At 44.1% G+C, this 27,209-nt stretch overlaps 1 protein-coding gene and 1 non-coding gene across 4 annotated transcripts in view; both read right to left on the reverse strand.

Annotated features, from left to right (window-relative positions):
- Nucleotides 1–27,209, reverse strand: part of GRID1 (glutamate ionotropic receptor delta type subunit 1) — an 876,503-nt gene that overhangs the window by 285,561 nt on the left and 563,733 nt on the right. The window lies entirely within an intron of this gene.
- On the reverse strand, nucleotides 12,082–12,219 carry LOC119926289. Its single transcript, XR_005450177.1, has one exon. It is a non-coding gene; the product is annotated as a small nucleolar RNA SNORA7 (small nucleolar RNA).

The raw sequence follows: 27,209 nt of genomic DNA on the forward strand, positions 1-27,209 counted from the left end.
ACTATTCTCTCTTCCCTGCCCTTTCTGGGGCATGTGATGGAACAAGATAATAATATAATTGTGGTATTTGTTAAGCGTTTATGATGTTAGAAGCATTGTTCTAAGCACTGGAGTAGATACAAGGTAATCAGGTTGGACACAGCCCCTGTCCTACATGGGAGTCATAGTTTTAATCCCTACTCTATAGATGAGGTAACAGATGAGGCACAGAGAAGTGAAGTGTCTTGCCCTAGGTCACACAGCAGACACATGGCAGAGCTGGTATTAGAACCCATGCCCTCTAACTCCTAAGACCTCACTCTGTCCCCAAGACCATGCCACTTCCCCAGACTAACAGGGCAGGGTCTTATCACATTGTAAAGGTTATATGCAGGACTCACTTATGGCTAAAGTGCCCTAACCTGGCAGGCATCCTGGAAGTTGCCTCATTTATTCATTCATTCAATCGTTTTTATTGAGCACTTACTGTGTGCAGAGCACTGTACTAAGCTCCTGGGAAGTACAAATTGGCAACATATAGAGACGGTCCCTACCCAAAAACAGGCTCGCAGTCTAGAAGGGGGAGACAGACAATAAAACAAAACATGTGGACAGGTGTCAAGTCATCAGAATGAATAGGAGAAAAGCTAGATGCACATCAGCAACAAAATAAGTAGAATAGTAAATATGTACTGCCATGATCTTTGCTACCCATGTTGCTCAGACATTTTTCAAGATTCCTACTGGGCTTGCCCACCTCACAGAATGCCTTAGCTGGTTATTTGGTCAAGAATCTTCACCACTGATGACGGAGCCCCAGCATTCCTTTTGCACTGAGCGAGGATTAGAACCCAGAACTCCTTATTTCCGGGGTAATAATGCTAGCATTTATTAAGCACTCACTGAGGGCAGAGCAGGGTACTGAGCTCTGGAAGAGAATACACAGTTAGGAATTAGACCCAGTCCCTGTCCCTCAGAGGGCTCACGATGATCTTTCCACTGGACCAACAGCTAGGAGTAACTGTCCACTGTAATGAGCACCAAGCAGGCTGAGCTAGCCCAAAAATGTAGACCAGGGCCAATCTCAGGAAACTGCAGGGATTGGTATCTCCTTGAAATAGCTTGAAAGCATTTTGTATAGGACATCAGATTTCTAACTCTTGGAGTAACATATCTTGACCTACCCTGCTCATTTATCAAACAAATTATTGTCCCCTAGTCCTGGCTCTAAAACTGTCATTGACTCTGGAAAATATACAACCAGAGCACTGGGGAAAGGTTCCTATTTACCCAGCAGCTCCTGGTGGACAGGGAGCATGTCTACCAACTCTGTTGTACCATGGTGTCAAGTGCTGAGTTCAGTACTCTGCACACAATAAGTACTCAATAAATACACTCCTAAGCATTTAGTTCAGTGCTCTGCACACAGGAACTGCTCAGTTAATATGATTGATTGATTGAAATACCATTGATTGAATTATCCAGTCCATCTGACTGAGGTAGACGGCCAAACCAGATTATTCAGTTGAAACAAAAATGCCCTTAGAGGACTGAATTGGTCCAGCTGGTCAACCACATAGATGAGAAGAACTGATCGTTTCCAAAGCTCAACTTCCATTTGTTCTGGGGAAACCAGCCTCCAAAGCCACTTTGGGTTCAGAGTGAATGGATGGGACTCTCTTTACTGATCTAATCAGCTGGAAAGCTTCCATGTTTCCACTTCACTTTGTGCCCCACTCATGCATTTCTGGTGCTGAGAAACATTCAACTGGAGGCAGCAACAAATAATCCCTAACAAGAGAGAAACTCTGCCGGCATGTTTTCTCAGAGGGGCTTCTTGGAAACCTGGCCCTATGCCACCACACGCTCTTCCCCCCACACCCCACCGTCCTTGACTGCCGGTTCCATGATGTCAGAATTGTTGGGAGGACCAAATATTTATTGCAAAGGAGGTCATGAGCAGCATGCCCTTCCTGACAACCAAAACTCAGCACTAAGTTTCCTTGCTGGCATCCCGGAGGGAGATAAATGGGGATTTAAATGGCAGAGAGCAGTGGAGCCTGAGCCATTTTTTATTTATGCATTTGCTCGGTCGGTGCGAAGAGTGAGATGTGTTAGAAATCGACTTGGGTGGTAAAAGTTAACAGGAGCAACCAGCCCTGGGATCTCTGAAAGGAAGGGCAGCTAATCAGCCTGTCTCCTAAAAGCTGAGATGCACTTGATTGTGGGTGATAAAAATGATCTTGGGTGGTGGTGTTCAATAACTGAGGCTTTATTAGGCAAATGAAATAGGGGTCTATAAAGGTGCTGTCATCTGTAGCAAAGGAGCAAATAAAATTAACAGGGATAGCAGTAAAGGTTTTTACAATTTACTGAACATTCAACTTCTGGGTTTCTAAGCACAAATTCCCAAGGCTGCTCTCTGTTGCAGAAGTTGTCAGTGGGTTTCCATCTCTAGGAATAACTCAAGGCACTATAAGGGTCATGGTTATCATGGCTAACAATACGGACAGACCATAGGGACTCAGCCTTAATTTAGTTGCAGGAGCGACTTGATAAGAGTTTGCCCTGCTTCATTCCTCCAGGCCACTATCACTGTTTTCTGCTACACCACAGAGACTGCTTCTCTCTAGGGGAATGATTTTATGTAAGTAGAGATGTGGGAAGGTGAAGAAGGTGAGGGGTTTCCTGAATGGGAATGGGAAATGTGAAGAGGCAGAGGGGTGAGAGGAAGGTATGTAATGGAAAATAATACATGTGAAACTTTGAAGGATAGACTTTCTAGGAAAGGTTAAAATTCCCTGCTAATAATTGGGCTATTTATTAAGTTTTTATAATAATTGTAGTATTTGTTGAGCACTTACTATGTGCCAGGCACTGTACTAACTGCTGGGTGGATACAACTAAATTGTGTTGGACACAGTCCCTGTCCCATGTGGGACTCACAGTCTCAATCCCCATTTTACAGATGAGGTAACTGAGGTACAGAGAGGTGAAGTGACTTGTCCAAAGTCACACAGCAGGCAAGTGGCAGAGCTGGGATTAGAACCCATGACCTTCGGATGCCCAGGCCTGTGTTCTACTTATTAGTGCCCCAGCACTGCATTAAACTACGTGGCATACATATCATAAACGGATCAGACATAGTCTCTGGGCCATGGGGCTCTCATTCTAAGGTGAAGGGGAAGAAGTATCTTACTCCATTTTCACAGATGACAAACCTGAGCCACAGAGATTTTAAGTGACTTACCCAAGGTGACACAATAGGTAACTGAAAGTACAATGCTCTGCACACAGTAAGCACTCAATAAATATCACTAATTGATTGCAAGAGTCAGCATTTGAACCCAGGTCTCCTGACTCCCCCACTTTAAAAAATGCCTTAAGTTCACTCTTCATACTTATACTGAATCAGACCCAGGCCTGAACCTTCTAGAGGTAAATCAATTCATCCCACAGCTGGTAGGTCTCCACCAAAGTCACAGCACACAGATGGGCACCCTCAAAGAACCTTTTCCAAACCAAAACCTCTCTTTCATTATAGAACAGATTTCTATGTTGAAAGTAAATTCCAATCATTCAACATTTACTGAGCACTTTCTGGAACTGAGGACTTGAGAGAGTGCAATAGAATTCACATATATGTTCCCTGCCCTCAAGGAGTTTACAATCTAAGTCTATTTTACCTACTGCAATTCCAGCTCATTCAATTCTCTCTGCAGCTAGACAAACGTGCAATCATTTTTCTCTGTCCCTGGCTTTCTTCCTCTGCTGTTTGTCAGGCACTCGTTCAGATGTCTGAACTCTTAGCAGCTCCATTGTGATATCTACCTAGTCTACAGTTTAGAAATCTGCTGCTGTTCGACACCCAAATGAGCACTGGACTAGCATTCCTATTGGAGTACCTATTCTAGATCCAGAGTACAGAAGCAATGTTACTGAAATTGTGTAACTAGACTCCAGAACTCTTAGCAGTTCCATCGTGGGGTCTGAGTTGGCCACAGTTTTGAACTCTCCTGCTGTTCAACCCCGAGGTGAGCGCTGGTCTGACAGTTCCCTTCAGAGTACCTGTTCTGAACCCAGAGCTCAGAAGCGCTGCTACTGAAATTGCTTGCACTCTACAGTGTTTCTGCCTGTCCCAGCATGCTGACCATGTCTGAACAAGGTGAATATATTTTTTCATATACAAATTTCCACTTTGAGGGCCTGATATGCATTGGGCAACATAGCATTTGGGATGATGATAACGTTCATCTGGGTCTTCCCGGGATGAATAAACATTTAGGAGACCATGTTCCATTCCGTTATGTTTCCCTTTTGCTACAAACTCTGACTACAGTTTGGCCACCCTGACAGCCTCCATATAAGACCAACACTTGAATCCACATTGAAATGAAAAAGGCAACCACATTTCTTGTAGTAAAAACCTAGGGACATTTTTGATGAAAAGCCTTAACTGTCTACTGTTGTGTGAAACATCAGAAAAATGTGACTGAAATAAACCTTTGCCCACAGACGGCCATTTATCAGTGTATGACATTTATTGGTCCCCAGCACAAATAGGTTTGATGTATTAAACTTCAAGATTTTTTTTATGATTCCCACTCAGGGGGCCTGTCTTTCCACCAAACTCTGCCCTGAGTAGGGTTTGGGAGGGTAACTCGGGAAGCATGGATTGGGAGTACAGAACTGCCAATAACCCCCAGGAGCAGCTGTCAATCAAGCAGGCTGATGGCATAATCAGGAAGTTCACACAAGGACTCAGTCTCCTGGAAAACCCTGCCTGAAGTTAGTTCTCCTTCATGCTTCTGGGCGCTGCTGTGACAAACCGTGACAGTACAAATGCTTAGATGAAGACCAATTCCGGAAATGTTCTTTCTTAAACTGTTATTAGATTTGTTTTGGACATCCATGGCCACAAGCAGCAGTGTACCTGGTCTTGAAATCCATAGGTGCCATCTGCCCAGCTCACCCATGTTCAACAGACAACAGGCAGAAACACATCACTGTGCTCATAGCAGGCAGCTCCAATGGGTAGGACTTGGAAGGAGAGAGGAGGACAGCAGGATTTTTGAGCAGCTGCTGTACAGTGAGCAGAAGAAGCAATTCATTCAAACAGTAAGGCCCCGTCTCAAACTGTCATTCATTCATTCACTGTACCTCGTTCTCGCCTGTCCCGCCGTCAACCCCCGGCCCACGTCATCCCCCTGGCCTGGAATGCCCTCCCTCTGCCCATCCACCAAGCTAGCTCTCTTCCTCCCTTCAAGGCCCTGCTGAGAGCTCACCTCCTCCAGGAGGCCTTCCCAGACTGAGCCCCTTCCTTCCTCTCCCCCTCATCCCCCCTCCATCCCCCCCATCTTACCTCCTTCCCTTCCCCACAGCACCTGTATATATGTATATATGTTTGTACATATTTATTACTCTATGTATTTATTTATTTATTTTACTTGTACATATCTATTCTATTTATTTTATTTTGTTAGTATGTTTGGTTTTGTTATCTGTCTCCCCCGTTTAGACTGTGAGCCCACTGTTGGGTAGGGACTGTCTCTATATGTTGCCAATTTGTACTTCCCAAGCATTTAGTACAGTGCTCTGCACATAGTAAGTGCTCAATAAATATGATTGATGATGATGATGATTCATTCAATCGTAGTTATAATCGCTTACTGTGTGCAGAGCACTGCACTAAGTGCTTGGGAGAGTACAATACAATAATAAACAGGCACATTCCCTGTCCACAATGAGTTTACTGTCTAGTGGTAGGGAGATACCTATTAATATAAATCAATTACAGGCATGTACATAAGTGCTGTGGGTCTGGGAGGGGGGAATATCAAAGGGAGCGAGTTAGGGTGATGCAGAAGGGAGTGGGAGAATAGGAAGGAGGGGCTTAGTTAGGAAAGGCCTTTTGGAGGAGATGTGGCTTCAAGAAGGCTTTGAAATAGGGGAAATAATAATAAAAATAATAATAATAAATGATGGTATTTGTTCAGCGCATACTATGTGTGAAACACTGTTCTAAGTGCTGGGGTCGATACAAGGTGATCAGGTTGTCCCACTTGGGGCTCACAGTCTTAATCCCCGTTTTACAGATGAGGGAACTGAGGCACAGAGAAGTTAAGTAACTTTCCCAAGGTCACACAGCTGACAAGCGGCGGAGTTGGGATTAGAACCCATGACCTCTGACTCCCAAGTCCAGGCTCTTTCCACTGAGCCACGTTGCATCTCCCAAAGAAGATTTGAAGAGGGAGGATGTTCCAGGCCAGAGGCAAGACATGGGTGAAGGGTTGGCGGTGCGATAGACGAGATCAAGGCACAATGCGAAGATTAGAATTAGAGGAGCCAAGTGTGCAGGCTGGGTTGTAATAGGAGAGCAGAGTGATTTGAAGCCAATGGTGAGGAGTTTTGTTTGATACGGAGGTGGATGGGCAACCATGGAGTTTTTTGAGGAGTGGGGAAACGTGTCCTGACGTTCTTATATAGAAAAATGATCCGGGCAGCAGAGTGAAGTATTGCCTGGAGTGGGGAGAGACAAGAGGCTGGGAGGCCAGCAAGAGGCTGATTCAGTAATCCAGGCAGGATAGGATGAGTAATTGTATCAACGTGGCAGCAGTTTGGATGCAGAGGAAAGAGTGGATTTTAGCGACGTTTCGAAGGTGGGGCCGACAGGATCTTACATTGGATTGAATATGTGGGTTGAATAAGACAGAGCAGCCAAGGATAACACCAAGTTTACGGGCTTGTGAGACAGAAAGGATGGTGGTGTCATCTACAGTGATGGGAAAGACAGGGGGAGGACAGGCACTGCCCCCATCAGGCACTTTTGGGGGGTTACTCTCCTCTAGCATACTTTTTATGGCATTTGCTAAGTGCTTATTATGTGTCAAGCACATTTCTAAGAACTGGGGTTGATAAAAGTGAGTTAGGCCAAATGCAGTCCCTGTCCCACATGGAACTCACAGTCTAAACAGGAGTGAGAACAGGCACAGAATCCACATTTTTCAGTTGAGGAAACTGAGGCCCAGAGAAGTTAAGTGATTTGCCCAAGATCAAACAGCAGGCAAGTGGCAGAGTCAGGTTTAGAACCCAGGTCCTCTGACTCTCAGGCCCCTGCTTTATCCACTAGGCCATGCTGCTTCCCAACATTACAAAGATCAACAATCCAAAAGGCAGACTCAAAAACAGACAGGCCCCTAATGGGACAAAACCCATATGCTTTTAGACTGTGAGCCCACTGTTGGGTAGGGACTGTCTCTATATGTTGCCAACTTGTACTTCCCAAGCGCTTAATACAGTGCTCTGCACACAGTAAGCGCTCAATAAATACGATTGATTCATTGATATGCAAAGTGAGAAGACCTATCTGCTCAAGTAAATTAAGCTCATCAGCCATTTTAACCACCCACGCACACAGAGACAAGATCTTGCCATTGGAATCATTTCCTTTGAACATGAAGGACAAGCTGTATATAGAGGGTGACTGAATTGGGTTTAAGAGGTCTAAATTCAAATGTCCTATCCACTTTAGGTCAAAATACTAAGTCCTGGTGATTCACCAAGATTTTGTACTGAGAAGGAGCATGGTCTAGTGGAAAGGGCACAGGACTGGGTTCTAGTCCTGCCTCTGCCATTTGCCTGCTGTGTGGCCTTGGGAAAATCATCTAACATCTCTGTGCCTCAGTTTCCACATCTGTAAAATGGGGATTAAATGTCTGTTATCCCTCCCCCTTGGACTGCGAGCCTGATGAAATACAGGGACTTAGTACAGTGCTCATCATTTAGTTCAGTGTTCTGCACATGGTAAACACTTCATAAATACTATGTCCAATATGATTATTTTGATTTTACCCCCAACGCATAGTACAGTGGTTGGCTTGTAGTAAACATTTAATATTATTATTATTATTATTATTATTATTAGAATTGGGAGCCAGAAAACCTGGGTTCAATAATCCCATCTCTCTCACTTGACCTTGAATACGTCATTTAATTTCTTTGTGCATCAGTGTCCTCATTTCTTATCATGAGACCTATTTGGAGGAGGGACTGTGTCTGATCTGTAATCTTCTATCTACTCAAAGAAGCCACTTAGCTCAGAGGAACTTAAAAATCACATTGATTACTATTACCCTCAAGGAGCTTACCCTACTTTATAATCAAACCCAGTGTTTGAGTCTCCTCAGCTTCACTTACACTGTTTTTTTTTAATGCAACAATTTCAACCACTACTGGATAGCGGAAGAGGGGGAGGAAACATCTTCCCTAGTTCAGCCAAAAATTGAATTAGATGTCCCTGCATAGAGCAAGATTCTCAGGGTCCTCAACCCTGAAGGGAGCCCTGTGGGTGGATCTAACAAGAAGCCACTGAGGAACACACCACAAGTCTTTCACACCTCCACCCCGCATGCCTACCTCCATTCTCTCAGAGATATTGCCACAGTTTCTTCAATTTTCCCACTACATTGGGATAGGTTGAGCTGTCCCAGAGCAAGCCTGTGGGCCCTAGTTAGACCGTCTTCTCACCCTGCCCCACAAATGAGAGAGGCTGAGTGCATGTAGATTTGTTCACCATCGGAAACCACTCTTCTGCCATTGGAAACCACCACCAAGATCGCAAAGTGACACAACAACTTTAATTCTCCTCCCCTTTTTCTGGGTGATCCTTGATAGGCAATCACTGCACACAGTGTGGATGTGGGGAGGGTGACATGGGGCCTTCAGGTTAGGGCCCAACATGGGCTCTCCTTTTCCCCTTGATAATGAGAAGCAGCATGGTCTACTGGATAAAGCACAAGCCTGGGAGTCAGAAGGATCTGGGTTCTAATTTCAGTTTTACCACTTGTCTACTGTTTAACCTTGAGCAAGTCACTTCACTTCTTTGTGCCTCAATTACCTCATCTGTAAAACAGGGAGTAAAACTGTGAACCCCAAGTGGGGCATGGACTGTGTCTGATCTGATTATCTTGTATCTGCCCCAGCACTTAGTACAGTGCCTGGCACAAAGTGAGCACTTAGCAAATACCATAAAAAAGTAATAATAGTGACATGCGTTAAGTGGCTACTATGGACCAGACAGTGTGCTAAGAGCTAGGATAAGTACAGTACAATCGGATCAGACACAGTCCCCGTCCCACATGGAGCTCACAGTCCAAGGGTGAAGGAGAACAAATATTTAATCCCCACTTTTTGATGGGGAAACTGAGGCAGAGAGCAGCCAAGTGACCCTCCCAGGGACACAGGAAGCAAGTGGTGGAGGCAGGATTATAACCCAGGTCCCCTCACTCCTAGTCCTATGTCTTTCCATTAGACCAACCTCTAACCTCTACCCTCTTTCTCTCAGCATGTGCCTGCTAGTAGGAGCCCCCCAAAAAGCACGGGCCTGGGGACCAAAGGACCGGAGTTCTAATCTAGGCTCTGTCACTTACCTGCTGAGTGATCTTGGGCAAGTCAATTTATCTAAGCCTCAGTTTCCTTAGCTGAAAAATGGGGATTCAGTAGTGGCTCTCCCTCCTTCTTAATTGAGGGCCCAATATGGGGTAGGGACTGTACAGGCCTGATAAACTTATATCTACCCCAGTGCTTAGTACAGTGCTTTATTCACAGGAAGCACTTAAACACCACTTTTAAAAAAAGACTGTTGGAGGAAAATGTAGTGTGGTTACTCTCAGCCTTTTATTAGGTACCATTCTAAGGACTGGTTGGGGTTTTCCCTTGGGAGGGGAAATCATGCTCTAGATAACCTTCTCATCATATATTCATTTGGTGGAGGTGGAATTTGATCTGAGGATTTTCCCAGAAAAGTTTCTAAATGTGGCCAGTGGATCCATAGTCACTTGCAATGCAATTCTGAAGAAAAGGGACCTTTTTCTCACTACAGTTGCAGCACTCTGCTTCACAAGAATGGCTGACCTCCCCTTTAGCCTTTGTTCTTGGTGTTTGTCTTTCCTAGGAGGGAGAGTTGACTGTCTACTCACAGAGAGAGAGAGAAAGAGTGAATCAGATTGAGAGAGAGACTGGAATACACCTCACAACAGCCACCAAAAGTTAACAGCAGCCAATATCCTTCGTCCATCTCCAGAAAAATGCCAGCAAAGAAATTATGCATCAGAAAATAAATGAACTCTCCTCTAACTACCCTCCAACATTGATTGGAGCAGCAAGCCTGAGGCTCATACATCACACAAACCAAATTCAATTTATTCCCATTTATAACAAAAATATGTCTCGAGTGTAACATAAAAAGGTATCATTTAGCATTCTTTATGCTCATATGGACATCACTTTGGCAAGAGATAGCTGGCTAAGCAGTATTTGAAAAGGACTGAGCATTCCTAGCTACAAGCAAACTCATCTGGATGGATGAGAAAAATGAGTTTACCTTAAATGGACCAAAAGAATCAACCTTCACGTATTTATGAAGTGCTGGCAAAGACAAAATACCAGCTTGTGAATAACAGAAGGCCTATCCAACCGGGCCTGAAATTGCTAAGTTTTAATACACTCCAATAACGTTAAGCGTTCAAGGTGCAGGACAGATCTCCATCATAAAATATGGTTCCCAAGACACCAACTTGAGAGAGGATACCAGGAGAAGTTGGGCCCACTGTGCATGGCACTGCTGTGCCCACCTCAATTTAGAGGGAACATTTTTGCTCATACTTTGCCAAGAGACCTCTCTGGCAAACCTGACTTCCCATTTCAAAGCCCAACTTTGCTTATCAACTCTAAGTCTTGCTCTCTTTTTAAAGCTAGGGCCTGAATGTAAAGAAAACCAGTCTGTAGTCTTGCTCTTCTCTCTTTCCACAATAGCCTGAATGCTTTACGTGGGTGAAAACCAAACAGGGAATCCCATGGACAGCACCAAAGCTAATGAATGGGAAAGCAGGGAAGATGAGGAAAAGAAACTCGGTCTGTTGAGTTAGGTCCTGGGTTAGACCACTCATCTGCTGGCAATCAATCGACAGTATTTACTGAGTGCTTAATCTTTGCGGAGTACTGTACTAAGCACTTTGGAGAGTACAATAGAGTGAGCCCTGTGCTTAGAACAGCTCTTGAGACGTAGGAAGCCTTAAAAACAAAAGTAAGTAGACACATTCCCCGCCTTGAGGAGTTTACAATCCAGCAAGGGAGACAGCCAAGTATAAGTGCTCTTTGGGAGAAGTGATGGGGGTAAGTACCTAAGTGGTTATGGAGAGATTACTTATGTCTGTCTCCCTCAGTAAAGTCCCTGAGAGCAGCATTGCCTAGTCGAGTCAGAAGGGCATGGGTTCTTATCATCATCATCATCATCATCATCAATCGTATTTATTGAGCGCTTACTATGTGCAGAGCACTGTACTAAGCGCTTGGGACGTACAAATTGGCAACATCTAGAGACAGTCCCTACCCAACAGTGGGCTCACAGTCTAAAAGTGGGAGACGGAGAACAAAACCAAACATACCAACAAAATAAAATAAATAGAATAGACATGTACAAGTAAAATAGAGTAATAAATATGTACAAACATATATACATATATACAGGTGCTGTGGGGAAGGGAAGGAGGTAAGATGGGGGGATGGAGAGGGGGATGAGGGGGAGAGGAAGGAAGGGGCTCAGTCTGGGAAGGCCTCCTGGAGGAGGTGAGCTCTCAGTAGGGCCTTGCTCCAAACTCTGCCACTTTTCTGCTGTGTAATCTTGGGCAAATCACTTAACTTCTCTGTGCCTCAGTTAATCTGTAAAATGGGGATTTGGACTGCGAGCCTCATTTGACACAGGATCTCCAACCCAGTTTGCTTGTATCCATCCCAGCAGTTAGTACAGTGCCTGGCACGTAGTAAGCACTTAACAGAAACCACAGTTCTTATTAGTTTAATATCCTCCCCTAAGTGCTTAGTCTTGTCTTATGTCATCGAGTCATCTCTGACCCATAGCGATGCCATGAACACGTCTCTCCCAGAATGCCCCACCTCCAACCACAATCGTTCTGATAGTGTATCCATAGAGTTTTCTTGGTAAAAATACAGAAGTGTTTTACCATTGCCTCCTTCCATGCAGTCAACTTGAGTCCCTGCCCTCGACTCTCTCCCATGCTGCTGCTGTCAGCACAGGTGAGTTTTGGTTGTAGCAGATTGCTTTCCACTCGCTAGCCACTGCCCAAGCTAGCAATGGAATGCATCAGTTTCTGCTTGACTCTCCCTCCCGCAGTCGAGACTGGTAGAGTACTGGAAACTCTCCAGGTGTGACCCTGAGAGGGGAAAGTGCTTAGTACAGTGCTCTGAACACAAGAAGCTCTCAATAAATATCACCGATTGATGCAGTAGAGAAGGAAAATAGGGTAGCAAATAAGAGATTGGTCTGAGAAGACTACCTTCCCTGAGGCCAGTTAAAGAACACTCTCTGTCCCACACTGATTTCACTCATCCAATCCACCATTCAGAATCTTCAAAGGGCCACGCAATTTCCATAAATGCAAAGATCTTTATTCACCTGTGGTATTCCCTCATTCCAGTTCCTGGACTTTGATCTCCAAAACTGAGGCCAAAGAACAGGAAAGAGACTGTTTTACATTATTATTACTATTATGGTTCCTTATTTAGTGGGTAATTGCGAAGAGCGCAGGAGAAAACTAACCCCCAATCACTGTTTAGCCAACTAGCCACTATACCTGGTTTAATAAAATCCTTTCATGATATTCAGCTTTCATATGCAGATACCTTTCACAGCTAGCAGGTATTAATTGAATGAGCTTCTTTCAGAAAGAATTAATGAAATGGTGCAGTGCCCATTGTTAAAACCAGCAAAGCTTCCCTCCATTACTTGAGTCTCTGTTCTTCGTAGTTTCCCTTAACAAACCCCAAGGAGCCATCCTGAAGCACGCTGGGTTTTTCCTTTCTTCCTAAAGGCAATCCAAGCCTATAAAGAGAACAGGATTGATAGAGGCAGATGATGAAACGTCCATTAGTATGAGGAACAGGTATAGGATAGGCTGAGACAGTTCAATCTGCTTGAGCCCCATCTTGTCTGTGCTTACTGTCTCCTGATGCCACCATGGCATTCTCAGGATGTGGGATATCAGCATCTCCAAGATCCCATGTGCTCCTTGGCCTTCCAGCATATGGGAGCACCTTGGCCCAAAAAGGGGGTCAGCCTTGGTCCACTGGGCAGCAGCTAGGCACGCAAACATGGTTCACGTTGGCCACTCCTGGCTCTTGGGAGAATTGTGACTTTCTGTTGCTGCTGAAGCCGGGATTGGCCTGACCTAGTCACTGACCTACAAGTGAAAGGCGCTGTATTCAGTGACACATTTCCCAACCCTTTCCATCCATCAGATGCCGATCAGCTTTTGGGATTGATTGTGTCACCCCTAATAATAAAGACACCACCACCGGGATTTTCCAAATAAGAAGGCGGTTAGTGAGGGAGAGGAAATGTTAGGTCTAGAATCAGGGGAGAAAGAAAGGAAGATTTGGCACACATCAGACTAACATTTTCACAGCAACTCAATTATTTGATGGGCATAGCTTCCTTCTAATAATCAATCAGTATCTGGGGTTTAAAAAATAATAAAACCTACCAACCCCTGGCCCCCGCTTCACAAAACAAGAGGCAGCATGGCCTAGTGGGAAAACACACATGCCTGGAGTCAGAAGACCTGGGTTGACCCGCTGGCTGACTAGAGGCAAGTCACTTAACCTCTCTGAACCTCCAATCCATTACCTTCAATTTTAATCCCTCTCCTTACCTCACAGGGAAATCATGAGGCATAAATGGCATCATTGATGGGAAAGTGCTTTGAAAAATAAGAATGCTATGAGCATTCAAAGAATTGTTGTTATTATTAGTCTTGGCCCTCTCGCAGCACTCTCACTGTCGCAGCGGGAGGAGAAGGTCAATACCCAGTTAAGGCAATTGACTCGAGGCAGTTCAAAGGCCAACTCAAAGAACTGGAGTCTGCCTGTCATGGAACATCCTCCCACACTGAGCCAGGGAGCAAAGGAACGGAAAGCAGGCCAGTCTATGTCACCCCTTTGTCCCTTTGTGTGGGAAAGGTCTATCTTTATCCCAGCAGGGAAAACCACTTAGAGTTAGTACAATCAATTGGTGGTATTGAGTGTTTACTGTGTGCAGAACGCTGTACTAAACATTTGGGAGAGTTGGAAGATATGAGTTCCCTGTCCACAGAAAGCTTACCATCTAGAGGGGGAGACAGACATTAGTAAAAATAAATAAATTACGTATGCCAATTGTCAGCGGTGTGACTTTGGGCAAGTCACTTGACTTCTCTGTGCCTCAGTTACTTCATCTGTGAAATGAGGATTAAGACGTTGAGCCTCCCGTCGGACAACCTGATCACCTTGTAACCTCCCCAGCACTTAGAACAATGCTTTGCACATAGTACGTGCTTAATAAATGCTATTATTATTATATGTACAGGTAAATAAGTGCTATGGAGCTGACGGTGGGATGAATATCAAGTGTTTACAGGGTGAAGAGTCAAGTGCAAAGACGATGCAGAATCAATCAATCAATCGTATTTATTGAGCGCTTACTATGTGCAGAGCACTGTACTAAGCGCTTTGGAAGTACAAATTGGCAACACATAGAGACAGTCCCTACCCAACAGTGGGCTCACAGTCTAAAAGGGGGAGACAGAGAACAGAACCAAACATACCAACAAAATAAAATAAATAGGATAGAAATGTACAAGTAAGATAAATAAATAAATAAATAGAGTAATAAGGGAGTTGGAGTCAGGGAAATGAGGACTTAATTGGGAGAGGTGTCTTAGAGGATATGAAATCAGGTGTGAAAATTCTTTTCAACACCCAGGATATCATCCAGGGTATTTTGAGGAAGGTGCTCCGTTCATTCTCATCTGACACAAATTGTGGTCAAGTAGAAAGAGCACACTGGGCTGAAAGGCAGGAGATCCGGGTATTAATTCTGGCTCCACCTTTTGTTTAATGAATAACCTTGGGCAAGTCTTTTTGTGCCTCAGTTTCCTCATCTGTAAAATGGGGATAAAATCCCTGCTCTTCCCTTTTAAGCTGTGAGCCCCATATCAGACAGGGACTGTTTTGAGCCAATTATCTTGTGTGTAGTCCAGCGCCGAGCACAGTGCTTGGCACATAGTATGCAATTACGACCACAATTATTATGAACAAACCTACCCCCACTGCCTTATCAATCTAAAACCTTAATCAGACAACAATCTACAAAGGAAACAGTGCGGTCTAGTGAATAGAGCACAAGCGTGGAATCAGAAGGTCCTGGGTTCTAATCCCAGCTCCATCACCTATCTGCTGTGTGACCTTGGGCAAGTCACTTCACTTCTCTGCGCCTTGGTTACCTCATCTGCTAATGGGGATTAAGACTGTGAGCCTCATGTGGGACGGGGACTATGTCTAACCCGATTTGCTTGTATCTACCCCAGAGCTTAGTACAGTCCCTGGCATATAATACGTGCGTAAATACCACAGTTACTATTATTAAGGGTAAATACTGCATGTGAGATGACTTTACCACTGTGTTCCACCGCTCATCGTTACTCACTACAGTCCCACCTTGGGGAAGGATCAAACCAGGCTCCTGGAGTTTCTCAAATTGCCTTTGACTGTCCCTCAGCACATTTTGCATCCTTCCTCCAAATTGGCACTTCTCCAGGGACTGCCCCAGGCTGCAAAAAGGGTTTGGTCTCCTGCAGCAGTCCACTCTGCCCCAGGAGTTATAAAGAATCTATTCCCTTTACTACCTCTTCAAGTCCACTCCAACCTTGAAAGCTGATCTTTCCTTTTCCACCCTCCTCCCTATGCCTTAGTCCTGTTAATTATAAGCCATTTATAGCTGTTCCCTTTGTGTTCAACCCACTTCAGGGTAACAATGGGGACCTTGCCTATTCTAATCTCACTAGTGCCATCTCTCATAAATTCTCCACACCCAGGTCATAATCTGTTTCCAAACGCTTTTTATTCTCTACATCTCTGATTCCCTCTGACAATTAGCTTGAGCTAACATACGCAAAAGATCTATATTGGCTGCATAATTCATACAGATTTCACCCTATAGGCGGGAGATATATGCACCGTTTTCCAAAATATTTGCATATAAATGAAATATTTCCTGATGTGTTTTTTTTTTTGATTGGAGATATTTAGAATATATGTATACTACCTCAGCTAAAGCCCAAATTCTACTTTTTGCCATGCCTGGAATGGCAGAAATCTTGAACAGTTTGTTAATTTTTAAATTGGCCACTGCAGAATGTCTATTTATCAGAATGAAGACTACGAAATTCCCCTATAGGGTGGGGCTTTAAGTTCCAGAGGAGTAACTGAGAAGCATTGAGAAGCAGCATGGCCTAGTGGAAAGAACACAAGCCTAGTGGAAAGAGCATAGACCTAGGGGTCAGAAGACCTGGGTTCTAATCTCAGACCTGCCATTTGCCTGCTATGAGACACTGGGCAAATCCTTTCACTTCTCTGAGCCTCAGCTTCCTCATATATAAAATGGGGATTAAATACCTGTTCTCCCTCTCCCTTATACTGTGAATCCTATGAGGGACAGCGACTGTGTCCACCCTCATTATCATGTTCTACCCCCCTGCTTATTCATTCAATCGCATTTATTGAGCACTTACTGTGTGCAGAGCACTGTACTAAGCGCTTGGGAAGTACAAGTTGGCAACATATAGAGACGGTCCCTACCCAACAGTGGGCTCACAGTCTAGAAATTAATACTATTGCCCTGAGAGGCAGTGGATGCTGTTTAACAATAATAATGATAATCATCATCATCATCATGGTATCTGTTGAATTCTATGTGCCAGGCACTATACTAAGTGCTGGGGTGGATACAAGCAAATCGGGTTGGACACAGGGACTGTCCCACGTGGGGTTCACAGTCTCAATCCCTACTTTACAGATGAGGTAACTAAAGCACAGAGAAGTGAAGGGACCTGGCCAAAGTCACACAGCATATAAGTGGCTGAGCAGGGATTAGAACTCATGACTTTCTGGCTCCCAGATCTCTGCTCTATCCACTAATCCATGCTGCTTGTTTAGCTGGGTGGGGGGCAATTGCCCTTGGCTCCACATCCTGAAGGGCTGTAAGCCTCCTGGCAAGTGGTCCCTGTGCAGCACCAAATTTACCTGGGAACCAATGATTACAGGGCTTCCTCAAATAGGAGGAAGGGGAATCAATGTCAGAACAGCACAGCTGCTCCTGTGAGGAGTTCCATTCTTGAATCTATTGTATTCCAGCCTGGACTGAATAATAATAATGATAATAATAATGATGATGGCATTTATTAAGTGCTTACTATGTGCAAAACACTGTTCTAAGTGCTGGGGAGGTTACAAGGTGATCAGGTTGCCCCACGGGGGGCTCACCGTCTTAATCCCCATTTTACAGATGAGGGAACTGAGGCACAGAGAAGTGAAGTGACTTGCCCAAAGTCACACAGCTGACAATTGGCAGAGCCAGGATTTGAACCCATGACCTCTGACTCCCTAGCTCAGGCTCTTTCCACTGAGCCATGCTACCACATCAGCCTTAACTCCTTAACTTAACCCCTGGTCTTACACTCCCATAAAGGATACCTTGGGTCAGGGTGTTTATCGTGCAATAATACAATAACCAGCACTACAATATTGAAGTACTTACTATGTGCCAAGTATTGTACGAAGTACTGTGGTAAATACAAGATTACCAGGTCGGACACAGTTCATGTCCCATATGGGGCTCACACTCTAAGAGGGAAGGAAAACCGGTACTGAATGTCCATGTTACAAACGAGTAAATTTAGGCACAAATCAGATAAGTGATTTATTCAAGGTCACACAGCAGGCAAACATCGTTCTCCTTCTGCTGTATGAGAGTTTAGGGGACTTCCATTCTAGGATAAGGCGTCTTGTTTCACAATAAGATGCTTGTTTCACAAGCAGATGTAGAGAAGGATCTTTGAGAGTTGAGAAGAGGAAAAAGCTCTGTGAAAGAAGGAATGGGAAGCAGAATATCTGGATTCAAGTCCTGGCTTTGTCACTGAGGCGCTGGGTGACCAAGAAGTCATCAACTAATCTTTCTGAGCCTCATTTTCTCCATCTGTAAAATGGGATGATAATCCTTTATCCATCCCACCTCTCCTATTGAGAAAACACTGACAGGGAAATGGAGAAGCAGTACAAAGATGGCAGATTGGTGGGAAGGGCAAACTTGGTACTCTGTCCCCCACCAACCCCTGACTGCACACTAAAGGAGTCATTTTGTTATTCTTATACTGAACTCTGGTAAGAGAAAGCATTCTCATCCCTCCCCAACTGTGCCATTAACTTAGGACAAAATCAGGCTCAGTGTTGTTTCCAGAACATTTGAGCTGACTCTTTTAGTGCCCAATTGAAGCACCTAATGAGTGCTGAGGAGTGAATATGAAACCATGAATCACAGGCCTGAATGTATGTGTGTGCGTGCTCTCGCTCTCTCTCTCTACCCCTCTCTCACGCGTGCACGCACAGAAACATACACACACACACACGTACATATCACCCTCTATACAGGAAGCCCTTCTACCTTCAGGTCCTACTGACTCCCCAACCTAACCTAATTGATCTTTGCATCAGTTTTCCCAAATACAAATGAATGGAATATCATTTAACCCAAGCCTACAGCACTGAGAGTTGGAGATTTTTTGGAAAAAAGCTTTCTGAACTCCATAGAAGGTATCAATCCTAAGCCTCAGTCCTCACAATAGATCATCAGCATCATCATCAATGGTTTGTATCAATCAGTGGTATTTACTGAACAATTACTTTGTGCGAGAGCACTGTACTAAGAGCTTGGGAGAGTACGACAAAGGTTTTAGTCATATTCCCCGCACACAACAAGCTTACAGTCTAGAGGTCAGGTCAGAATGATTCATCGCTACAAACCCATAAGTGGAAGTCATCTGGCAAAACTGACATTTGCTTGAGCACAATTCAGATGCTTGGACATCTCCACCAGCATGGAGCAACGTGGCTCAGTGGAAAGAGCACAGGCTTTGGTGTCAGAGGTCATGGGTTCAAATCCTGGCTCCGCCAATTGCCAGCTGTGTGACTTTGGGCAAGTCACTTAACTTCTCTAGGCCTCAATTTCCTCTTCTGTAAAATGGGGATTAAGACTGTGAGCCCCACATGGGACAACCTGATCGCCTTCGAACCTCTCCAGCGCTTAGAACAGTGCTTTGCACATAGTAAGCACTTAATAAATGCTATTATTATTATTATCTCTTAGAATGTGAACCTTGGGTAGGAGAGGGGCTGTGTCTGGTCTTATATAACTGAAATACCTAGCACAGTCCTCGGTGCAGAATAAGCACTTAAAGATAATTAAAATGATGGTGGCATCTTTTATTATCCCGAGTCCTCTCTCAGGGGCAACCAAAGAGTTCTAACCTTCATTCTTCAGTGATGGCATGCTTATGTAAAGGAGGCTCTCAAGATGTGACATTAATCAAATGCCAACTCATTTAGCCTGTCTGTGTAAAACCCTCAGTTGTGAAACCAGTGCAATTGCTACAGCTGACTGAATAAGTTCTGTTATATCTGCAGGCTGCATATAGGGTCTCGAAATCAGAGGTCATGTGTTCTAATCCAGGTTCTGCCTCATGTCTGCTGTGTGACCTTGGGCAAATCACTTCACTGCTCTGTGCCTCAGTTACCTCATCTGTAAAATGGAGACTAAGACTGTAAGCCCCATGTGGGACCTAATTACCTTGTATCTATCCCAGTGCTTCGAACAGTGCTCAGCACACAGTAAGTGCTTAACAAATACCACCATTACTATTATTATGCATACTGCAGTCTACTGTATCAATGCAGCAGGGCTGTGATTAATGTTCCAAAACCCCTAGCACAAGAATTAGGACTTCCTAATTTTTTTATGGTGCTTGTTAAGCACTTCCCATATGCCAGGCACTGTTCTAAGTGCTACAGTAGATACAAGCAAATTAATAATGGCATTTGTTAAGCGCTATGTGCAAAGCACTGTTCTAAGTGCTGGGGGGATACAAGGCAATCAGGTTGCCCCACGTGGGGCTCACAGTCTTAATCCCCATTTTACAGATGAGGTAACTGAGGCCCAGAGAAGTGAAGTGACTTGCCCAAAGTCACACAGCAGACAAGTGGTGGAGCCGGGATTAGAACCCATGACCTCTGGCTCCCAAGCCCATGCTCTTTCCATTGAGCCACGCTACTTCTCTAATTAGGTAGGACACAGTCTATGTGCCACTTTACCTATGAGGCAACCGAGGTACAAAGAAGTGAAGTAACTTGCCCAAGGTCACACATCAGATGAGTGGCAGAGTCAGTCTTTTGGATTTTCAGGCCTGTGCTTTATCCACTGGGCCACATTGCTTCCGGAACCTAGACAATCTGCCCAGAGAAGCTATGAGGCAGAACTTCAGGGCGGCCAGTGAGAGACCACATTGAGAGAGAGGGAGGGCGAACTGTGAATCTTTAGAGATTCATAGTATTGCCTTAACTCTCATTATTTCCCATTTTTATTCTACACCCAAACTTGATAATGGTTATGGTCTCAAATCAATATTAAAGTCTTTAGGGTAGAAAATTATTCAAATTCACATCTCCAGAATTACACATCAGCTTCTATTAGGTTAAGAAAATGCTTTGGAGTAATCAAATATAAAGCCCAGAGCTCCTGCTATGTGTTTTAATATGTAAGAGTATTGTTTTTAACTATGTACTAGTCCGTGTGCCAAGATGTTAATAGCATCGATGTAGCAGATGTTGTCTGTGGCTGAAATAACAATGGAAAGTTTTGATGATGAATTAGGGCTTTTTTCTCATGAAGTATGCGATAAATATTTAATGATTTGCATAATAATGATTAGGGTGTGCATTTCTCATCTTCAGAACACATTTGAAATGGACATAGTCAGTCTTCCCTGTGCTCCAATTGGGATCAAGGAGGAAGCAGTCTCAGCCTGATTTCTGAGACAGGGGAGACAAAACAAGACAAAATGGCCAGCCGGATCATCATCAATCATATTTATTGAGCGCTTACTGTGTGCAGAGCACTGTACTAAGCGCTTGGGAAGTACAAGTTAGCAACATATAGAGACAGTCCCTACCCAACAGTGGGATGGCTAGAAAGTAACTGCTGGATGCCTAACCTATACACCAATCCCATCCCCAGGTTTTTGCCTTTAGGCCTTCCAAACCTTCTTCTTCTCTGACTACTTCATTCACCTTAAATGGAGGAATTGGCCAGCAAGCCACCCATTCTGAGTTGCCAAACTTGTCTGGGCATTCTAACCTTAGGGTAAAAGAGTTGGTTATTTAGTTATGACATTTATTAAGTTTATTCATTCAATCCTATTTATTAAGTGCTTACTGTATGCAGAGCACTGTACTAAGCGTTTGGGAAAGTACAGTAAAATAATAAAGAGTGACAATCCAGCCCACAGTGAGCTCACAGTGTGGGGGACAGGGAGGGTGGGGACAGACATCAATACGAATAAACAGATATCAATATAAATAAATACAATTACAGCATGTACATAATTGTTGTGGGGCTGGGAGAGGAGGGAAGAGCAAAGGGAGCAAGTCAGGGTGACGCAGAAGGGAGTGGGAGATGAGGAAAAGTGGGGCTTTGTATGGGAAGGTCTCTTGGAGGAGATGTGCCGTCAGGAAGGATTTAAAGGGGGGAGAGTAATTTTCTGGCTGAATTGAGGAGGAAGGGTGTTCCAGACCAGAGGCAAGACGTGGGCCAGGGGTTGGTGGTGAGACAGGTGAGATCAAGGCACAGTAAGGTTAGCACCAGAGGAGCTAAGTATGTGGGCTTCATTGTAAAAGGACAGAAGCGAGGTGAGGTAGGAGGAGGTAAGGTGATGGAATGCTTTAAAGTCAATGGTGAGGAGTTTTTGCTTGATACGGAGGTGGATAGGCAGCCACTGGAGATTTTTGAGGAGGAGAGTGATGTGTCCTGAATGGTTCTATAGAAAGTGAAGTATGAACTGGAGTGGAGAGAGGCAGGAGGTTGGGATATCAGAAAGGAGGCTGATGTATTAATCCAGGAGGGACAGGATGAGGGATTGTATTAAATTCTTTCTATGTCAAGAGAACTGTGTTAGGTGCTAGAGTAGATACAGGGTACGTAGAGGAGGAACAACTCCATGCCCGACATGGGACTACGGCTATGGAGGTAGAAGAGCAGGAATTTCATACCCATTTCATAGCTAAGGAAACCAAGGTTGTCACTTGCCTGAGGTGACACAGCAGTCCAATGACAGTGCTGGGATTAGATCCCAGGTTCCCTGACTTTTAGAACACATGGTCTACTAGAACACATTGTCCCAGTTTACCTGTATATCATAGCACACATAGACATGCTTGACTTCAACGATGTTGCCCCTAACAACATGCTTTATCCATGTGTGCTGGTGCTACCAAAGAAACAGGGATCATACAAGGTAGGGTGGGCAGACAAAGCACTCTAAGGTAAACTCATTACAGGCAGGGAATACATCTCCTATTTCTGTTGTACTCTACTCTCCAAAGGACTTTTAGCGGAAAGAGCATGGGCTTGGGAGTCAGAGGACATGGGTTCTAATCCCGATTCTGCCATTTGTCTGCTCTGTGACCTTGGGCAAATCACTTAACTTCTCTGTACCTCAGTTACCTCATCGGTAAAATGTGGATTAAAAGTGTGAGCCCCAAGTAGGACAACCTGATTACCCTGTATCTACCCCAGTGCTTAGAACAGCTCTTAGAACAGTGCTTAATACATAGTAAGCACTTAAATACCATAATAATAATTATTATTATTACAGTGCTCGGCGCATAGTAAGCATTCAACATATACCATTGATTGACTTAAGGCCAGAGGGTAAGCCCAGTCAAACAAATGTTACAAAGTAATGGATGTTGTGAGAACACCACAGCAATCAGAAAAAATGTAATAGCACACAGTGCAATTGTTCTGCTACTTGAGTAGCAGCATTGGTAATAGGGAGAGAAGAAAGGTCCAAGGCAGGTTTGTGCTTCAAACCTCCCAGCAGCCACTCTTAGATAAGGTTGTATAAACCCCTGAGGAGTTCAAGCACTCTTCATGCACTACCTCAACTACTGCATCAGACTCCTCACAGATCTCCCTCTTCCAATCTCTCCAGTCCATAATTCATTCTGTTGCCTGGATCATTTTCCTAAACATTATTTTGCACTTCTCCCCACTCCTCAAAACCCTCCAGTGGTTGCCCATTCCCCTCAGCATCAAACAGAAACTTCTGGCTATTGATTTTAAGGTTCTCAATCAACAATTTTTCCCCCAACTTATCCTCGCTCCTCTAAAGCTAACATACTCCTTGCACATCTTCCTAGTCTTTCAAATCTCCCCTCTCCTCCCAAACCTCTAATGGCTCCCCATCCATCTCCACATCAAATAGAAACTCCTTACCATTGGTTTTAAGGTACAGAGTCAACTCTCCCCTTCCTGCCTAACTCTGATAATCCCTCACACTACAACCCAATCTGCACATTTTGCCTCTCCAACACCAACCCGATCACCATATCTTGATCTCAAATGTCTCACTGATGATCCCTAGCCCATGTCTTCCCTACAGATTGGAACTCACTCTCCTTAAATATCTGGTGAGCCTCTACGCTCTCCATCTTCAAAGCTTTACTAAAGTCTCCTTCAAGAAACCTTCCCTGACTAAATCCTCATTTCCCCAACTATTTGCCCTCCCTCTGCTTTGTCTCTGCACATATTAAGCACTTTGATTCTCTTCCCTCCTCAGACCTCCATCATCTGTCAGTACTTTGATATTCACCCCAAGTCAACACCACAGCCTCATGTATATAATAATAATAATAATTGTGGTATTCATTAAGGACTTACTTTGTGGCAACCACTATACTAAGTGCTGGGCTAGATACAAGATAATCAAGTCCCACAGGGGAATCACAGTCTAAGTAGGAAGGAGAACAGGCATTGAATCTCCATTTTGCAGACGAGGGAACTGAGGTACAGATAAGTTAAGTGACTTGCCCAAGGTTACAAAGCAAATAAGTGAAGGTACCAGGATTAAAACCCAAGTCATCTCACTCCCAGGCTCATGCTCTTTCCATTAGGCCTCACTGATATCTTAATACACGGTCCTTTCCCCTATTTGTAATTTATTTTAATGTCTGTCCTCCCTACTAGGCAATATAGTTCTTGAAGGCAGGAATCATTCCAACTCCAATGTATTATACTCTCCCAGGTGCTAGTGCAGTGTTTTGCACACGGTAAGCAATTAGTAAATGATTGATTGATGGGCAGAATGACATTTTAGAAAAATGATCTGGTCAACAGACCAAAGAATGGGCTGGAGGCAGAAACATCAATAAGGAGGTTGATGCAATAGTGAAACCAGGATAAACCAGTCTAATGGCATGGCTTAGTGGAAAGAGTATGAGCTTGGGAATCAGAAGGTCATGGGCTCTAAGCCCGGCTACGCTACTTTTCTGCTGTGTGACCTTGTGCAAGTCCCTTAACTTCTCCATGCCTCAGTAACCTTGTCTGTAAAATGAGGGTCAAGAGTGTGAGCCCCATGTGGGACAGGGACTGGGTCCAACCTGATTTGCTTGTATTCACATCTGAACTTAATACATTGCCTGGCACATAGCAAAGTGCTTCACAAATACTACAATAATAATAATAATTACTACTATTATTATTATTAAGAAAGCCTGATGGCCATTTGGATTTAGAGGAAGAGGCAGATTCTAGAAATATCGTAGAGGAAATACTGACAGGAATTGGTAATAGACTGAATATGGGAGTTGAAGAGATGGAGAAGGTTTGAATAATGCTACGGTTATGTGACTTGAGAGAAGGGGAGGATGGTGATGGTGTTGATTGTGATGGGGCAGTTAGGTGAAATAGAGGATTTGGGAAGGATGAAAAATGGCGCTGTTTTGGACAAATTGAGCTACTTCTGAGGTACTTCTATGTAGTGATGTCCTGGAGGCAGGAGGAAATGTGATATTGCAGAGAAGGAGAGAAGTCGGGGCCCTGGAGGTAGATTTGGGAATCATCTTTAGCGATATGGTAGTTGAAACCATAGGAACGGTTGCTTTCTAAAGGAGTGATTGTAAATTGAGCAGAGAAAGAGAATCAGAACAGTTTGTTTTTTAATGGTATTTGTTAATTTGTTACATGTGCCAGGCAACGTACTAAACATTGGGGTAGAATCAATATATTCTAGAGAATATACTGCTTCTAGAGAAGCAGTGTGGCTCAGTGGAAAGAGCCTGGGCTTTGGAATCAGAGGTCATGAGTTCAAATCCCGGTTCCGCCAGCTGTCAGCTGTGTGACTTTGGGCAAGTCACTTCACTTCTCTGGGCCTCAGTTACCTCATCTGTAAAATGGGGATTAAGACTGTGAGCCACCGTGGGACAACCTGATGACCTTGTAACTTCCCCAGGGCTTAGAACAGTGCTTTGCACATAGTAAGCGTTTAATAAATGCCATTATTATTATTATATTCAGGTTGAACATAGTCCATGTCCCACATGGAACTCACAATGACCACATTCCAAACCATAATAGTTTAGTGGAGAAATCTTCAATCCAAATATTTTAGGATGCCTGAATGGTAGTCCTATTGATTGGGATGAACAATGTCTTCAATGCAAGAAGCAACTAACCATCTAAATGATAGTACATCACATAATTCCTGATGACATCCATAAAAATGACAGGGGCTTCCCTATAACATCAAAACATTTGGGTTGTCTGTACTTAGAGGAGTCATTTGAGGACTGCATGTATGTTTTAATTTGGTTATAAACTGAGATTAAATTTTAAAAATCTCTACACCTTGGGGGTTGCTTTGTACTATTCACATTCAATGGCATTAACATGGCAAATGTCTTCATTAAATGTGACCCCTTTCTGGGAGCTAAATGTCACAAAGGCTAAATGAGCCCTTGACATTACAGCACCCTGCTGGCATTCCTAGCAGCATGAATGGATGAAGTCAGTCAGAGTAGAGCATAGATGAAGTCTTTAGAGAGGAGGGAGATGTTAGGAAGAGAGGCTGGAGGAAGTAGAATTAGTACCAGGAGAGGCAGCATGGCCTAGTGGCAAGAGCATGGTAGAGAATGTGGGTTCTAATCCCAACTCTGCTATTTGTCTTCTCTATAACCTTGGGAAAGTCACTTAACTTCCCTGTGCCTCAGTTACCTCATTTGTAAAATGGGGATAAAGACTGTGAGCCCCTTGTGGGACAGGGACTGTGTCCAACTTGATTGTTTTGAATCTACCCCAGGGCTTAGAATAGTGCTTGGCACATGTTAAGCTCCCTGACAAAAACCATAATTATTATTTTTCTTGTTACTAGGGACCTCTAAGTCTCTCAGCTTGTGTCTGTTAATGAATTCCATCAACTGTCGCAGCACCATTCTTCACATGGCCTTATTGAACTACCCCCATCAATTTACTGCACTTACGTGCCTGAAGAGCCAGAGTGTGGAAGTGTTTAGTGTGTGAATAATACTCCTCACATGGGTGAATGGGAGCTTTACAATCAATCAGTGGCATTTATTGAATGCTTACTGTGAGTAGAGCACTGCACAGGAGAGTACAATACCACGGAGTTGGTAGGCACAGTCCCTGCTCACAAGAAGAGCAGAAGCTTCTGTATTTCTCCACCCCCTAGACCCTCTCTTTCTTTTTCTTCCTAATCTTCCCTGGCGTTACAAGTCACTCCAATTGGCTCCTCCTACAAGGGGAGGTGAGGAAGGGAGAAACTGAAAGGAAGAAGAGGTTGCAGGTAAAGAGAGAGGAGAGGGAAGGAACAAGGAGTGGGGAATGAGGAGCAGTCCTACCTCCCTGAATCTTTCACCCACAACCCCCACCAATATTTACCAACTTTTAGCACACTCCTGAAGCTATAGCCCTCCCACTGCTTCCCTCCCTAATGCCTGATCACCCTACTATTTTGTTGAACTGAAGTCATCATGTGTGAACTTCTCCAAGTCTCCTGATCATTTTCTCATCACTCTACTACCACCCTTCACCTTCTTCAGCTTCCCAGCTGTTTCTCAAGCGAAGGTCTCTTTTCTGCCCCCTAAACCTGTCCCCTCTACCTAATCCTCTATCTGGCTCTATCCTCTCATGTTCTCTGCCTTCAAAATGCTCATCTTCGCCATTCTAAAAAAACCCTCTTTCAATCCTAAGACACCTTCTAAGCTACCACCCCACC

Source organism: Tachyglossus aculeatus, chromosome 3 (genome assembly GCF_015852505.1).
Source record: "Tachyglossus aculeatus isolate mTacAcu1 chromosome 3, mTacAcu1.pri, whole genome shotgun sequence".
In the NCBI taxonomy this organism is placed as follows: domain Eukaryota; kingdom Metazoa; phylum Chordata; class Mammalia; order Monotremata; family Tachyglossidae; genus Tachyglossus; species Tachyglossus aculeatus.